Raw genomic sequence first — 15040 nt, forward strand, 5'->3', positions numbered from 1 at the left:
ATAAATGAACAAATATACCAGTTTTGCAACCTCTCTTTAAACCTCAGTTTCCTATTTTGGACATGGAAGCCCATGAGACTATAGTGCAAGAGTGTTCATAAAGTGTTTTCTGGCTATGCATTTTAAAATTTATTATAACTACCATTAGTTGATTTGTTTATATATTGTAAATTTGCACTAGGTGCTGATGAGCAAAGTGGAAGAGATGAAGTGTCCTGTCTTAGGTCTCTCGGGTACTTGATGTCATTCCTTACATTCCAAAATTTGTGAAGTCAGAATTGGACAAAAGGGCACATTTAAAACGTTTCTCAATGGAGTTTTAGCATTTTTCAATATCAGAAGGACTCTGGAAAGATGGAAAAATAAAATAGAGAAACTGGCGCTGGGAAGGTGGCTCAGTGGTAGAGTGCTTGCCTTGCAAGCATGAGGCCCTGGGTTCAATTCCTCAGCACCACATATTCAGAAAAAGCCGGATTTGAGGCCTAGGCTGAAGTGATAGAGCGTTGTTCTACAGCTGAAGAACTGGGGGACAGTGCCCTGGCCCAGATTTGAGGCCCCACAACCAAAAGAAAGAAAGGAAGAAAGAAAGAAAGAAAGAAAGAAAGAAAGAAAGAAAGAAAGAAAGAAAGAAAGAAAGAAAGAGAGAGAGAGAGAGAAAGAAAGAAAGAAAGAAAGAAAGAAAGAAAGAAAGAAAGAAAGAAAGAAAGAAAGAAAGAAAGAAAGAAAGAAAGAAAGAAAGAAAGAAAGAAAGAAAGAAAGAAAGAAAGAAAGAAAGAAAGAAAGAAAGAAAGAAAGGAAGGAAGGAAGAAAGAAAGAAACCACAACAGTCCTTTTCAGCTGGCTTACTGTCAGTCTTTTTGACGTATGATGACAAATTACCAGACACTGAATTGCTTATAAACAACAAATTTATTTCTCCATTCTGGAGCGTGTAGGTCCAAGATTACAATGGCAGCATAGTCAGGATTTTTTATTTCTGAGTGAGACCCTGTTTTAAAGTTCAGAAGTGAAATCTATTTGGTTTTGTTTATTTAAATCCAATTCATGAAGTTTTGCTTGCATGACTTAATTACCATCCATGTACTCACAAAGGCCCACTTCTATAACATTACATTTGAGATAGAATTTCGATATGTGAAACTGGATGAAGGGAGTAAATAAATGTACTGTACATATACATTCTTTTCTTTCCCTATAAGATTGTGGATCTAAGAACAATAAGATCCAGACTTTGAATGATCACAAAGCTGAATCTTAGCCATTCTATGATTCTGGAGTTTTATATTGATCTGGATTATTTAATTCTCTGCCTTCACTACAAGTTTATTTGGAGAATACATATGATAATTACACTAAGTGAGAAGTTCAGAGAATTAATTCATGTTGTTTAATTTTAATTTTTTGGTAAATACTTGGATTCAAATTCAGAGCCTGGCATTTGCCAAGCAGGCACCATACCACTTGATTCATTCCACATCCAGCAATTTTTGCTTCAATTATTTTTGAGACAGAACCTTGCATTTGTTTATTCCTAGGATACTTGGGTAGTGAACTTCCTAGTTGTATGTCCAACATAGGTAGGATGACAGTCACACATTGACACACCCAGCTTTTATTGTTTGAGAAGAAGGTCTCTTGTATGTCTTCCAGCTTGACCTTGAACAGTGACTATCCATATTTCCATTTTCAGAGTAGCTAGGATTATAGGTATAAACCACCTCATTTGGTTTGTCTTATTTATGTTTATGAAAGGTCTGAAACTATGAGAAAATTCTCAAAAAGTTTACTAACCATGCCCAGATTCTAGGTGATCCACTTATATTTATTCTGTTACAAACACAGTTTGTAATATTGCACATCAAGAATACAAATATGTATTGCTAATGCCAATTTAAAGAGTTGTGATGATATAATTTCTATGTGTGGATTTGTTTCCTGGCAAAACATCCTGAGTAGGAGTTCGGGGAAGATGGCGGAGGAGAAGCTGGAATCTGAACAAGCTCTTGCATAGAAAGCAGTTTCAGAGTTCCAGTGAACAGTCCCAAGCCAGAGAATCACACCAAGTATGCCATCACAGGACAGAGAGTTAGTCAAGAGAGGGGAAGCCAAGCAGACACATCTGAGCGCTTGCCAGCAGCTGCCGCTGGGGTGGCAGGGTCGCGGCGGCAACCACCGCCGCGGGGTCATACTTGAGACACAGTCCGGGACGAAGGAGCAAACGCAGCAGACGAGCAGATTCTACTCAACACCAGCAAGAACCGACAAGGAGCGGACATCTTCATCCTGCACTTTTCAGACCAGAGACGAACCAGGATCCAAGACTCAGCGTGAGTAGAAGCCCGACGTCCTCACTCCTTCTCAGGGAGCAGAGGAGGGAAGGCCACCCCTCCCACCCCAGCACTGGTGATCTCCATCTTGGATACCGACAAAGCTCGGAGGAGCTGCTAGCTCCACCTCAGGCCTTGGAATAAAACGAGTCATTTAGCAGGTCACAAGAACTTAACGGCAAAGTGACCTCACAGACTCAGTTCCATCCAGGGAAAAGTTACCCAGCTCAGGCGCCAGCCATTGGAGTGGCTCTCCTCACTGGGTAACCAGAGCCAGAGGCTGCCCCTCCCTCTAGCAGCCACCACAATCAATTGAAAAACAGAAACCCTGAGAATGGCTCAGGGCTGGGTGCTGTGAGTTTTTTTCACAAAATAGCCCCAGGGAAAAGCTACTGTTTGTTGAAAGGCCTCAACTCTACCCAGAACCTAGCCTCATCACTGCATCTCCCTCTTTTGGGATTCTCAAAGCAGATCACCCTCCCAGTAAACTAACCTGGGAGGGGGATCTCAAAATCTTGGGTAAAGCAGAGCATTTTTCTGCCTGTTCCAACAAACTGACTTAAGAAACCAATCAAGCCACAGGACCTCAAGCTGAACAGAGACTCCAACAAGAGGCTGGTTACAGTCAAAAGGGATATACGGGATTCTTCCCACCCCTCCCCCCCCAAAAAAAAATCAAAGAACTTTTTTTTTTCTTCTTCTTCTTTTCTTTTTTTTTTTGGTTTCTTGTTTTTTGTTATCTTATATATATAAAAAATTTTTTCCTTTTCTAAAACTTTTATTAATCTTTAATTGTTGCCTCTTCTGAAAAAACAATTTTTTTCCAGTAACATTTTTTTTTCTCCTCTTATAATTTTTATTTTAGGAATACATGAATGTGTGTTTTCCTTACTTTTCTTGTCTTCTTTCTCTTTTTCTTTCATTCTTAATTATCTTTTTGTTTTTTGTCTAGCTCTACTGAACTTCTGATCTTTTCTTCTCACTTTCCTATCCTTTCCACCTTTTCCTCTCTTTTGTTCTTCTTTATGTGACTTAACTCTTGTCCTGCACATCATTAGATAATCCCGTAGTTAACTAGTAGACCCTATCCCTCATTGTGTAAACACTTAATCCACAAACTTACTACTCAATTCAAAACCTCTGAGACTTAAATTCATTAAAAGAAGTACTACCTCTTTATACCTATATAATATTTTAAGCATTTTTTTAAAGTTTTTCACATCTTCTCTATGTCCCTCCCTTTCTCTCTATATATTCAAATTCCTCTCTAAATAGATGGTCTTTTAATCTCTATAATAGCATTAATTTTTCCGTTTCTATTTTTTTCTGGTCTCTTTTCATTCCCCTTTCCCTTTCTTCTTTATCTCTCTCTCTCTACTTGCATCCTACCCAACCTATTTCCTGCACTGTGATTAGGACATAGTTAACTCTCCCTGTGCCTCCCCACCACAATCTATTCCTATTTTTTACCCACATCTCTCCCTAACCCTAATAATTTTTGGTTTTCCAAATTCTTCTCTGCGGTTCAAAGTCCTTTAACATATAGTTGTTTGATGTCGAATAGATGTATCTGTTGAACTAGATTGTATCTGTAGACTATTGACTGTACAATTGCAAACTTTGGTTGATGGTTGCCTTAAGATAGTGTTTTAGCACAAAACTGGTGCTATCTTCATCTCAAATGGGCAGAGTAAACAGGAAAAACACAAGAAAAATGGCAAATTCGGGTACCTCAATTCCCAATCTTGATAATCAGGGGTTAGAACAGATAATGAATAATCCAGAGGAGAGTTCCCAAATAGCTCTACAAACACTGTTGGCAAACATGATAAATGAGAAGTTTGACAACGTACAAAGGATTCTGTATGAGCGTGATAGGGAGAGAGAGGAGGCATCCCAGAAGTTTATACAGGAATATCATAAGCGTGAGGAAGCTACACAAAAACTGATACAGGATTTGCGTGAACAACTTGAGAATACTCAAAGAGAAAGGGAGGAATGGTGTGAGCAGGTTGAGAACACTCAAAGAGATCTGCAGGAATCCCATGAACGGGAGGAAGCTAATCAAAGAGTAATACAGGAATTGAGAGACCAGGTAGAGAACACACAAAGATCACTAAAGGCATTCATGGAATCCATTAACAAAGAGCTGAAGGAAGTCAGGGAGACCACAAAAGGAATGCTGAATGGAACAGAACAGAAGGAATGGGAGCCCAAAGAAACCATAACCAATCAACTAAGTGATTTGAGGACAAACACTGAACACCAAAATAAGGAAGTAAAGAAATTCATACAAGACCTAAAACAGAGCTTCAACAAAGAACTTGAAGCCATCAAAGCTGACCAATTAGAAGGAAAAGAGATAAAAAACAAAGTAGAGAGTCTTGACAGCAGATTAGACCATGCAGAAGATCGAATCTAAGGGATTGCAGACAGCCTAGATATTATAGAGAAAGAACGTACAACCATCCAAGACAAGTCCAAGAAATATGATAGATCTATCCAATACCTGGAAGACACCATAAGAAGGCCTAATCTAAGGATAATGGGTGTAGAGGAGCACCTAGAAACAGAAGTTAATGGTCTAGGAAATTTGGTTAACAAGATCCTAGCACAGACCTTCCCAAACATGCAAAAAGATAGGCCTGTTCAGATACAAGAAGCCTTTAGAACCCCAAATAGACCAGACCAGAATAGGACATCCCACCGTCACATTATAATCCACACAGGAGCAACTCAGAACAAGGAAAAGATCCTTAAAGCTGTCAAGGAGAAAACCTTAATCACCTATAAAGGGAAACCAATCAGAATCACCTCAGATTTCTCAGCAGAGACAATCAAAGCAAGAAGAGCCTGGAATGATGTATGCCATGCCCTAAAAACAAACAACTATCAACCAAGAATACTGCACCCAGCTAAACTCTCCTTCATAACTGAAGGCCAAATAAAAACCTTCCATAGCAAAGAAAAATTGAAACAATACATCTACACCAAACCAGCCCTACAAAAGATTCTTAAAGATGTCCTACACATAGAAAGCCAACAAGACCGCAATAAAGGCCAAGAAACTGCACCCAAACTGAGAATCCATAACCATAGGAAGAATCCAGTTTTCGCAGCCCCCAAGAAGGTGGATAACATGGCAGGAACTCCCAAATACCTCTCAGTCCTATCTCTTAACATTAACGGACTGAACTCTCCAATTAAGCGACATAGACTGTCTAGTTGGATTAAAAAACAAGACCCTTGTATATGCTGCCTGCATGAGTCACATCTTGCCCATAAAAACAAACACATTTTCAATGTTAAAGCCTGGAACAAAATCTACCAAGCAAATGGACCTCATAAACAGGCGGGAGTTGCAATCCTAATATCAGATAAAATAGACTTCAAATTAAAATTCGTGAGAAGAGATAAAGAATGTCGCTACATATTAATTAAAGGATCTCTCCTTCAGGAGGATATTACAATTCTAAATATCTATTCGCCAAACAATGGAGCACCCAAATTTATCAAAGAAACACTACTTTCCCTCAAATCCCATATAGATCCAAAGACATTAACAGTTGGGGATTTTAACACACCGCTCTCCCCACTAGATAGATCAACTCGGCAAAAACTCAACAGAGAAACCGCAGATCTAAACAGCTGCATCGATCAACTAGACTTAACAGGCATCTACCAAACATTTCAGCCAGCAGCATCAGAATACACGTTTTTCTCAGCAGCACATGAAACGTTTTCTAAAATAGACCACATTTTAGGCCACAAAGCAAACTTGTCTAAATTCAGAAACATTGAAGTTATACCTTGCATTCTCTCTGACCACAAGGGAATAAAATTAGAACTCAACACCAAAAGCCACCAAAGAAAGTCCGGTATCACATGGAGGCTGAACAACACACTGCTGAATCATGAGTGGGTCATGGAAGAGATTAGAAAGGAAATTCAAATGTTCATGCTATTCAACAAAAATGAACACACAAATTACCAGCTCCTCTGGGACACAGCAAAGGCAGTACTCAGAGGCAAGTTTATATCTCTGAGCTCCTACAGCAACAAATTGGAGAGATCTGAAACTCACAATTTAATGACACATCTAAGCCTCCTTGAAAAAGAGCAGCAAGATAAACCCCAATCCAGTAGACGGAAAGAAATAATCAGAATTAAATGAAATAGAATCCAAAAATCTATAGAAAGAATCAACAAAACAAAGAGTTGGTTCTTCGAAAAAATTAACAAAATTGACAGACCCTTAGCAAATCTAATCAGAAAAAGAAGAGAAAACACCCAAATTAATAAACTCAGAGATGAAAATGGAAACATCACCACGGAAACAACCAAGATTCAGGACAATATAAGGGAATACTTCTCAAACTTTATGCTAATAAGTTTGAGAACTTGACAGAAATGGACCTCTTCCTAGCAAATATTGACATGCCAAAACTAAACCAAGATGAGTTAAACTATCTTAACAGGCCCATATCAAGCATTGAAATAGAAACAGCAATAAGAGACCGCCCAGCTAAGAAAAGTCCAGGACCAGATGGTTTTACAGCGGAATTTTACAAGGCCTTCAAAGCAGAGCTCACACCAATTCTCCTCCAACTCTTCAGTGAAATTGAAAGAGAAAGCTCACTACTGAACACATTCTATGAAGCCATTATAACCCTCATCCCAAAACCAGGCAAGGACTGATCAAAGAAAGAGAACTATAGACCCATTTCTTTGATGAACATTGATGCAAAACTTCTCAACAAAATCTTGGCCAATCGACTTCAACAATTCATCCAAAAAATCATACACCACAATCAAACAGGATTCATTTCAGGGATGCAAAGCTGGTTCAATATACGCAAATCAATTAATATTATTCATCACATCAACAGGAGCAAGAATAAGAACCACATGTTTATCTCAATAGACGCAGAAAAACATTCGACAAGATACAACACCCCTTCATGATGAAGGTTTTGGAAAAATTAGGAATCCATGGAACATGGAACATTCCTCAATACAATAAAGGCTGTATATGACAAACCTACAGCCAGCATTATACTCAATGGTGAAAAAGTAAAGCCATTTCCTCTTAACTCAGGAACAAGACAAGGATGCCCACTCTCTCCACTTCTCTTCAATCTAGTATTAGAATGCTGAGCTACAGCAATAAGACAAGATGCAGACATAAAGGGGATCCAAATAGGGAAAGAAGAAATAAAACTCTCCCTCTTTGCAGATGACATGATCTTGTATTTAAAGAATCCCATAGACTCCACTCCCAAATTACTCAAGCTGATTCAAAACTTTGGCAAAGTAGCAGGTTATAAAATTAACCCCCAAAATCAATGGCTTTTCTGTATGCCAACAATGAGAAAAGTGTGGCTGAAATTAGGAAAGCAACTCCATTTGTAATTGTAACCCCTCTGTACAGTATGTTCTCAAATAAAATAAAATATAATTAAAAAAAAAACATCCTGAGTACATAGGCCAAAAATTTAATAGTCCTATAAGCAAAAATTACTTCTAGTATGATCAACAGTTTGCAAATAAGGGTTCCATGCCTGTAGAGGAGACAGGTCACAGGGCAATTCCCTGCTGTGACCCTAAAATAAATCTGCACTTTTCAAAATAGCAGAATGGTGAATTTTGTCAAAATTATTATATGGGAACTTTCTTGACCTGATAAAGAGTACTGCATTAGAATGAAAATATTCCCCGTTGTTCTGAAGTCAGGCAAAGACGCCATCCATTTGGTTTTTTTTTTTGTTTTTTTTGCTTTCTTGCTTTATTTTTTTTTAATTTAATTTTATTTTATTTGAGAACATACTGTACATAGGTGTTACAATTACATGGGCAGGATAATGCATACATTTCTTACCAAGCATTGCAGCCTCCTCCTTTGTTTGCCCTTCACCTCCCTTCCCAGCCTCCTCTCTCCCCCCACACACAATCATAACCCCCCTCCTCCCCCCACATCGACATTGTAAAGCTGGTTTTGACATGACATTTTGTACTTCTCATTGTTGCAACAGGTCCACCTGAATCCTTAAACGACTTGTTTGTCCCCATCTCCTCCACATGTTATACTGATATCAAATATAGTGAAAGAGGGGGTTACACTGTGGGGGAGGGACATACAAAGCAACAAAGAAATAATCTTATAAATGCGTTAGAAACACATGCATGAAAGAAACAAATACATTAAAATACATATTTGAGGGTTCGTTTCCTAACATCACATTATCTGACTTTTTCCGCTTGACTCATACCTACACTAGATATTGCAAATAAGGGAAATCATGGGACCTATGTTTCTTTGGGCCTGGCTTACTTCACTTAATATAATTTTTTCCAAGCCTTTCCATTTCCTAACAAATGGGGCAATGTCATTCTTTCTGATGGAGGCTTAGAATTCCATTGTGTATATATACCACATTTTCTTGATCCATTCATCTACTGAGGGGCATCTGGGTTGGTTCTATATCTAAGCTATGGTAAATAATTCTGCAATAAACATAGTTGTGCTGGTAGCTTTAGTGTGGTCTTTTTTGTAAACATTAGGTTAAATGCCCAAAAGTGGGATTGCTGGGTCAGGGGAGTTCTATGTGAATTCTTTTGAGGAACCTCCATACTGCTTTCCAAAGTGGTTGAACAAGTTTACATTCCCACCAACAATGAAGTAAGGTTCCTTTCTGTCCACATCCCCTCCAGCATCTGTTGTTGTTAGAGTTCTTGATTTTTGCTGTTCTAACTGGAGTGAGGTGATATCTCAATGTTGTTTTGATTTGCATTTCTTTTATGGCTAGGGATGTTGAACATTTCTTCATGTGTCTATTGGCCATCCTTCTTTCTTCTTCAGAGAAGCTTCTCTTTAAGTCTTTCGCCCACTTACTTATTGGGCAGTTGTTTCTTTGAGGATTTGTTGTTGGGTGGTTTAATTTTTTGAGTTCCAAGTATATTTTAGATATGAGACCCTTGTCCGTTGTATGGCTAGTAAAGATCTTCTCCCAATCCGTGGGCTTTCTATTGATCTTGCTAACTATGTCATTTGCCCTGCAGAAGCTCTGCAACCTTATGCAATCCCATTTGTCCAATCTTTCTTTGATTTGTTGTGTTTCCGGGTCTCTATTCAGAAAATTTCGGCCTGAGCCAAGGAGACCTAGGGTTTCTCCTATTCCATCCTGTAATGTTTTCAGAGTGTCTGCTTTGAGTTCAAGGTCTTTGATCATTTGGAGTTGATTCCGGTGCAGGGTGATATATAAGGATCTAGCTTTAGTTTTCTACATGTAGTTAACCAGTTTTGGCAGCACCGTTTACTGAAGAGGCTGTCTTTCTTCCATTCTATTGTTTTAGCTCCCTTATCGAAGATTAGATGGCTATAGGTCTGTAGGTTCATTTCTGGGTTTTCAATTCTATTCCATTGGTCCTGAGGTCTGTTCTTATGCCAATACCAAGCTGTTTTGATTACTATGGCTTTATAGTTGAGTTTGAAATTTGGTATTGATATTCCTCCAGCAGTGTTCTTTCCGTTGATTAGCGTTTTTGCTATTCAGGGTCTTTTATTTTTCCATATGAATTTTTGGATTGCCTCTTCTATTTCCTTGAAGAATGAGGGTGTAATTTTGATAGGTATTGTGTTGAATTTGTAGATAGCCTTGGGAAGTATGGCCATTTTCACGATGTTAATCTTTCCAATCCAGGAGCATGGGAGGTTTTGCCATTTTTTAATTTCTGTGTTGATTTCCTTTTTCAAGATTTTAAATTTTCATCATAGAGGTCCTTCACTTCTTTAGTTAAGTTAATTCTTAGGTATTTTATTTTTTGTGGGGCTATTACAAATGGAGTTGCTTTCCTAATTTCAGCCACACTTTTCTCATTGTTGTCATACAGAAAAGCCATTGATTTTGGGGGGCTAATTTTATAACCTGCTACTTTGCCAAAGTTTTGAATCAGCTTGAGTAATTTGGGAGTGGAGTCTATGGGATTCTTTAAATACATGATCATGTCGTCTGCAAAGAGGGAGAGTTTTATTTCTTCTTTCCCTATTTGGATCCCCTTTATGTCTGCCTCTTGTCTTATTGCTGTAGCTAGGCATTCTAATACTAGATTGAAGAGAAGTGGAGAGAGTGGGCATCATTGTCTTGTTCCTGACTTAAGAGGAAATGGCTATAGTTTTTCACCATTGAGTATAAAGCTGGCTGTAGGTTTGTCATATACAGCCTTTATTGTAGATGCCATCCATTTGTATTCAAACACATAGCAGGCATTTTTGCTAATATAATGAAGAAAAATATAAAGTTCTTCAAAAATAGCTTTTATTTATATGTTTAAAGGACTCTTATACACACGAATAAGACAATAAATAACACATTTAAGAAGATACAGAGAGAACGCAAATAAGCACATCCAAAACATATATATTACAAGAATGTTATAGAAATTCTTCTGAAATGTGTTCAGATATTGTTTTCTGGAATGTAAGGAATGTAAATAATTTTACTATCTTGATTCTTCCAATAATAATTTTCAAAAATGCATAAAGAGCTTCAGAATTCATGGAATTTTTATTTCATATTCTGTGCATACATAACACTTTACAAAAAGTAGATTCTTTATTTCTAGAAAACACCAATATTTTTACCTGTTTACAGAAATAAAACAACACATGACAACTCTAAGAAACATGGCCAATGTCACCCAGCTAGCACAAAAATTTTAAGTTTTAGTATAGTCACGGGGTTTGCAAATCATTAATTGAATTTGAGCCATGGATTCTGGTTTCTGCTCAGTCTCATTTGTCATTTACACATCAGCCTTCAGAAACACACGAAGTCTCCTCTTGCCTCCATTTCTGTATTTTGAAAATAAAGACAACATCCTCCTAACCTTAGATGATGAGATATGTATGAAACAGAACACACATTTGCATTTTTGGAATTTATCCAACAATTGTTGATTAGCTTCTATAAAAATATATGAAACAATTGTCTTACAGCTTTTATCAAAATATCAACCATAATTTTACTGTCTAAAAATCTTGCTTAAAAATGTATCCCAAATTCTAAAAGAATTTACCCTAATTTTTAAAACTGATATAAAATCAACTCAATCACTCCTCACATTCTGACGCATAGCTATGAAGTGCATTTTCATGAAGCCATTACCACTCATTTTGAGCTCATTGAACTCGGATTTACAGAGTTGTTCTGTAACAAAACGAGTTGTAAAGAATTTCCTGTGAATTCCCCAAATAATTGTATTCATCTGTGTAAATGACTTCACAAAATTTTTAAGGCAATTGAAGAAATAAATTGTAGCCAAAAAATCCATAGAAAATATCTTGAAAATTGTATCATAATCTTTTTCCTTTTTCTTGTCTCTTTTTTTTCAGGAGAAAGGTTTGGACTCAGGGTCTCAACCTTCCTGGAAAATTGCTCTTGATCCATACACCTAGCACTTTGTTGAGCTTTAGATTTCTTTTCAGATAGTTTCTTATTAACTGCCTAGACTGGCCTCAAACCTTTATCCTCCTACTTTGCCTCTCTTATAAACATGTGGCACCAGTTTGTTTTAAATATTGAAGTACCTGTATCACATTTTTACCATACAAACAGCAAACCTCCTATACTTTCCACTGTCTAGCTCTTAAGCAGTTAGAATTGTAGGCATGTACCACTATATCAAGCTGAATTTTTCTAAAAAGAAATCTTTAGTAGCTCTGATAACAAAGAAATATTCACTAACTTCTCTTTAGTCTCCAATTGTCTGCCTCTGTAACTTCTTTCTTTCTCATTTTTCTCCTCACTGAATACAGTAAGCTTGTGATAAGTTCAGTTTTGTTAATGCTTTCAGAATATTCCTTTTTAGTCTACATTCTTCATGCCTCATGTTCCATATCATAGTGATTTTCCTTACCAAAAATATTTGTCTCAGCCTGGAGAGGTGACTGATGCCTACATCCCTAGGTACTCTGGAGGCTGAGATGCAAAGATTGTAGCTGGAAGCCAATCAAATATTTTCTATCTAAAAGGAAACTGGGTGCATCCTGGTAACAAAAAAATCATTATCTCATATTTGTTATAATAACATCTTACAAATTTAAGGTTATTCATTTGATAACTTTAATAGAAACAAGAAATACACATGAATTTCTCTCAGGAAATCCAAGTCATTCATTACAACTCTAACTTGTTTCGGGAAAGAACAAAAATGTCGTTCAGAGAACATAACTAGGTGCCATTATTACATTCTCCTTTCTGTCACTAACAAAGATGCTTCAGAGGAAACAGACCTAAACAGGTATGAGTCCTGGAACATATTGTAAATGCCAGCATTGAATGATCTCTCTATGGTACGAAAGACAATCCACAAATTTTCACGCACCTAAACAACCCATCATGTTGCTTTGCTCTGAGCCTCGATGAGTTTTCTTATTTGTCCTTCTGTGGCACTGAAGGTGTGTATCTTTTTCTATATTCAGTCTATATGGAGTCCTATTTCCTCTTGCAAACATTCTGAGAAGCTCTTCCCAGGCCACAAGAAGTACAGACAAAATATTCATCCCATATTCTCCCCTCACAGCTCTCCTGTCCTGAAAAACTGTTTACTGAACAAAATGGAACAATGATTGCACAATGATATAAACCTGAGTGAGCATTATCACACTAGTCATAACACCAAAGAAGAACAAGGCTGTTTTCTCATAAGATCGAAATATGCTAGTTTTATATGCATGTTTTATGCGTTCAAAATACAATTAAGTAATTCACTATCCTGGAAATGATTGGCCAGACCTAAGAGTTAAGTGTCTTAAAAGCTAAAGACAAGGTTTTTGTGAGTTTTATCCAAAGGGAGGGAAGAAAGTTAAAATCCATAGTTTATTTTGTAGAATCAAAGTGGTAATACAAAATGAGAATCACAAAAAATCTCTGCCCAGTCTAGATCTCCGGTGCTGCCCTGAGCATGGTACTTTCTGTCTTTTCTGGCCGTGGTTAGGTCCACCTGCCCAGTGGATCAGTTGTCTTCAAGGCATCTTGGTCCTGAATTGGGACTTGGATTACCCAGTGGTGGTTGGGACCTGGCCAAGAACAGGACACAGATCACTTCCATGGAATGACTTCTTTGCCCGGCATGTAAGTAGGATTACAAGTGGAATTTCTCTGAATTTGACTCCAGAAGGCAATCACTGAACCAAAAGGCAAGGCCAAACAAACTCCTTCTCCCCTCCTCCATTCCTCCCTTCCTCCCTCCTTGGGCAAGAGCAAAATAATTTTGCAGGTTTTGGTACACCCACAAATCACCCACCATCTCCCCTGGTAAACTAGGTTGCAAGTGACTAAGTCATGTAATTCCATTATTCCCCACTTATTATTCTGGACAACATCTTCAGGTTGTTTGGTGCTTTCTTTTTTTTCTTTTTGTTGGTCGTTGGGTTGAATTTCAGCTCGAGCCAACCTCTCTACCACTTGAGCCACAGTGCCACTCCCCGTTTTCTCGTGGTTAGTTGGAGATTAGTATCTGACAGACTTTCCTGCTCTGGCTTGCTTTGAATCATGAATTATTATTTGTAAGTTTTTTACTGTAAAAATGCTGTACATAGGGGTTACAATTACATGAACAAGGCAATGAGTGCGTTTCCTATTGAGCATTGTTACTTCCTCCTTTGTTTTCCCCCTACCACTCCTTCCCTCCCACCTCTACAACTACCCCCCCCCCGCTGAAGTTGTAAAGTTCATTTTCTTTAAAAAATATGGGCTGGGAAGGTGGCTCAGTGGTAGAGCGCTTGCCTTGCATGCATGAGGCCCTGGGTTCGATTCCTCAGCACCACATAAGCAAAAAGAAAAAAGCTGGAAGTGGTGCTGTGGCTCAAGTGGTAGAGTGCTAGCCTTGAGCTGAAGAGCTGAGGGACAGCACCCAGGCCCAGAGTTAAGGTCCCACAACCGGACCCAAAAAAAAAAAATGTATGTAGATACATATATATATATGAATATATATGTATACATATATATATATATATATATATATATATATATATATAATAAAAATGTTGTAGAGAGAGGTTACAGGTACATAAGTACGGTAATGAGTACATTCCATAGCAAGCATTCAACTCTTCCTTTGCTTTCCCTCTACATCACTTCTCTCTCCCCTCCCCAACACCTCCTGACCCCCCCTACATTGTAAAGTTGGTTTTTTAACATAGTGTCCTGTACATCTTGTCATCACAATGGCTCAGCCTGCATCCTCATTTAAACGTTCCCCAATACCCTTTCCACTCCCCAAATTACAAAAATGTATGTACAAGGTGCAGAACACCAGTATCAGATCCAGTGAAAACAGGGGTCACACGGGCGGGAAAAAATCATACAAAAGAAACAAAAGATTCACATAGTGAATTTTAAGTACATTATAAAACACTAGCAATAAAGAAAAAACCACTATGTCCCTGTCTTGGGGTACATTTTGCTTCACATTTTCTCATGTGTTCGTGTGTACATAGCCTTTGAACTTCTCTGCTTGTTCTAGACCTGTGCTAGTAATTGCAAACAAGGGAACCATGGAGACTATGTTTCTTTGGGCTTGGCTTAATTCAGTTAATATAATTTTTTCCAAGTCTTTCCAATTCTTAACAAATGAGGCAATGTCATTCTTTCTGATGGAGGCATAGAATTTCATTGTATATATTTATACCACATTTTCTTGATCCATTCATA

Source organism: Dipodomys spectabilis, unplaced genomic scaffold, assembly GCF_019054845.1.
Source record: "Dipodomys spectabilis isolate Male_0828 unplaced genomic scaffold, ASM1905484v1 ptg000513l, whole genome shotgun sequence".
NCBI classification, from domain to species: domain Eukaryota; kingdom Metazoa; phylum Chordata; class Mammalia; order Rodentia; family Heteromyidae; genus Dipodomys; species Dipodomys spectabilis.